The sequence below is a fragment of the Galeopterus variegatus genome, unplaced genomic scaffold (assembly GCF_000696425.1).
Source record: "Galeopterus variegatus unplaced genomic scaffold, G_variegatus-3.0.2 Scaffold2146, whole genome shotgun sequence".
Lineage (NCBI taxonomy): Eukaryota > Metazoa > Chordata > Mammalia > Dermoptera > Cynocephalidae > Galeopterus > Galeopterus variegatus.
Window position 1 is genome coordinate 283,515 of NW_007728257.1, and position 3,191 is coordinate 286,705.

Consider the following 3,191-nt stretch of genomic DNA (forward strand, 5'->3'; position numbering starts at 1 on the left):
AAGGCTACTTTGGTGTGGTCTGCGTAATGATACCAAAGTGGCTCCATTTGGATACAAAGCCGCATTTTTTAAAAGATGGTAACACGAAACCCAACTAAGTAATGGCATTAGCAGGAGAGAGAACAATAAACAGATGATCACAGAGAAACATTTGCTGAGAAACCTGTCTATTTAGAGTTTAGGTCTTTTAGCTGACTGATGTGGTCACCAGATATTATTCCAGAATTTTTCCATAAAAATATAACTCTAGATCATTTTATGGGCTCGGGTTATTTTAGGTCACACAAAGGTAAACCATTTCTCAAATAATTGTTACCAGTCATAATTTACTGTGTCTCTCCTGTGAAAGCTTTACCTTACCTTGCTCTGATCACCCAGGTTACCTTGCCCCAGGTCACCCAGGTCCACACAATGAATGCATATGGCAAGTACTTGTTTCCTTTTAAAGATTTTTCTAAAAGGTTACTAACCAGAGATTTCAATGTCATTGAGAAGCAGGAAGTCGGCAGTCTGTAAGGCATGACATGCTTCACAATTCAGTTCATAGAGAAGAAAATTTACAGTGGCATAGAGGTGTTAAATAAAAATTATAGGAGGTCATTGTTTTGGACTCAGTTGCTGCACTAGGCCCCAAAAGATGAGACTAAAAATCAAAACGGAGTCCCCCTCCCACCCCTGACAAGTTCCTCATCGCTTAGGTTGTGGTCTGACCTTCAGAGAGTTAGAAGAAAGAGGTGTAGCCAATTTCCAGAACACTCCAATTTCAATCTTCAAAAGGTATAATAATTAAGTTCCCTCTGCTTTTATCCTGACACAGAAGAGACTGTCTGAAGCAACCTGATATTAACTAATCAGTTATTTTCCTATTGTTCTGTCTTCCTGTCCTCACCTTACAAGGAAAGTAACTTTGAAATGACTAATCCATTTTTTGTTCTTTGTTTCTGCTTTCTTCAGCCTTTTTTGTCTATAAAGCCTCTGTTGTTTGTAATAAACTTAAGAGTACTTCTCTGACTCTGTGTAGGACAGTGTTTCCTGGGATGATCTTCATATTTAGCTCCCAATAAACTTAACAAAATTATTTCTGCTTCAACAGCCTTAATTTTCGTTGACAGAGGTAAGGGTCCAAGCAAGGGCTTCTCAGGGTGCTGGACATCCTCTGCCTAACGGGTCCCACCAGAGTCCCACCTTCTGCCTAATGGGCTCTCAGACTCTGTTTCCCAGGACTGCAAGACAGGTCAGCCACAGGCAACTCAATTCTGAAGGGACTTCCATCGGCAGGAAGCCTCACCCCGATTCTCTGGTCTTTATAAAGCTTGTGTAGCTACTCGACTAGGGCCTTAGATTTGAATTATTTCTAGAAATCTCCATTTTGCAATGTCTGCTGTTTTATAGCTATGTTATTGAATGTCTGCTGTTTTATAACTATGTTATTGACTACTCTACATAATAATAAATTCTGCTCAAATATGAGAAATCTTTAAGGGTCTTTCTTAAAAAACCCATTAAAATTAGTACATTAAAAAAATCATTTAACTGTAGGCACGTTTGATTATTTTACAAATTCAAAAGGTTAATTGAGATTTTAGAAGTAAGTGGTATGATAATTAAAGGTGAGATCTCTGAAAATTGCTGTACACACCTCTACTACCTTAACCACCACCTGGCCCACTGCTATACTGCTGGCTTTAAGAAAGTTTGGCTAAAAAAGACAAAAGCAATTACTTATCACCAAAGCAAGAGTTTATCCTTTCTGTCTGATTACTCTAAGGAATTTGAAAGGCCCTAATATGCTGCATATCAAATGGGATTAGTTCTGAATGAGAGCCTTTCTACTCACATATATTTATATGTTACAGGATAAATTACATGATTTTTAATATGACTCATTCACTAAATACTTATTAAGCACACACTGTGTCAGATGCTGTTCTAGGAGCTGGGAATATTCTGAGAAGTCAGACAACGGCCGTGGTGGGCACACCAACAATAAAACAAACAAGATAAACTAAGATAGTGATAGGGCTACAAAGAAAGTGAAACTAGGTAACAGGATAGAAACGTTTTTTTAGGGTGCTCTGAGAGTAATCTTCAGAGGAGACGACTGCATTGCACTCTGAGTAATGAGAAACCGCCAGCCTGGCAAAGATCTAGGGGGAGGGCATTCCAAGCCTAAGGAGCAGCTGGCACAAAGACCCAAGGGTGAGGGAGACTTGGCATTGCAGAAAGAACAGTAGCAGTGAAGAGACCAGTGTGGCTGGAGCACCATTGGACAGAGAGGAGGGACAGTTTACAGGTTGCTTCCATAGAGGAGTGGCCTGCCATCTATTTCTGGAGCTGCTGCTGCCCTGCCCATTGGGCCTTCTGTCTCAAGTCTGACCATGGAATGAGACCCGGCCATTCCAACTTATCAGCCTAAATGCCCACAGAGAGGGGGACCCAGCCCTTCCAACTCATCTGGCCTAAATGCCCACAGAGAAGGGGACTCAGACATTCCAACTCATCTGGGCTAACTGCCCGTGGGACACACCCCATTATTTTCAGGATTTTACATTAACCCTTACAGGGAAATAGATGAGGTCAGTTTAGCCCTTTTTCTCATTAGAATCTCATAATTAAATAGTAGAATGTTTGAGATAATGGACTGTACCTTTATTAATGCAAGTCAGTATCAGTGCTTGAAGCTAAACGAACTGAAGCAAACAGTAAAGCCTATAGGTAATATCATACATAATCCTCTCCCCGATTCCAAGTCCTCCTTAGCACACAGGTACTTCCTTTCCTTTAAGGTGATCCAGCTTCCCAGCAAGAGAATGTGGTTTAAGTAGAACGACAGGGCTGCCATTGGTCTAAAATATGCTATTTGCATTTTACAAAACCTCTGGAATGGGTGACTAGTGAAACCAGGTTAACTAAATTCCCCACCCACGCAGGAATGTCTCTCGAAGATAAGCAGTGATTTTCCTGAAAGTGGGCACTTTGGGATGGATGGGCATTCTTCCAAGAGTGAAGTCCATGATTTTCTGTAGAGGGTTAGAAATCTTGATTCTCATTTGATTTTGGAACAGGATTTTTAGGTAAATGCATATATGGGGTAAAAGTCCTTGTATTAGGAGGCCACAGCCTACAGATCGAGGGCAACAGCCCATCTAATCAACTCTAATCACTGCTTAGGTATGGGATTGTATACTTTA

The 3,191-nt window shown here is 40.7% G+C and overlaps 1 protein-coding gene across 4 annotated transcripts in view; it reads right to left on the reverse strand.

The window, feature by feature from the left end:
* The window catches only part of LOC103596914 (nesprin-1), a 168,877-nt gene that overhangs the window by 135,496 nt on the left and 30,190 nt on the right, over positions 1 to 3,191 (reverse strand). The window lies entirely within an intron of this gene.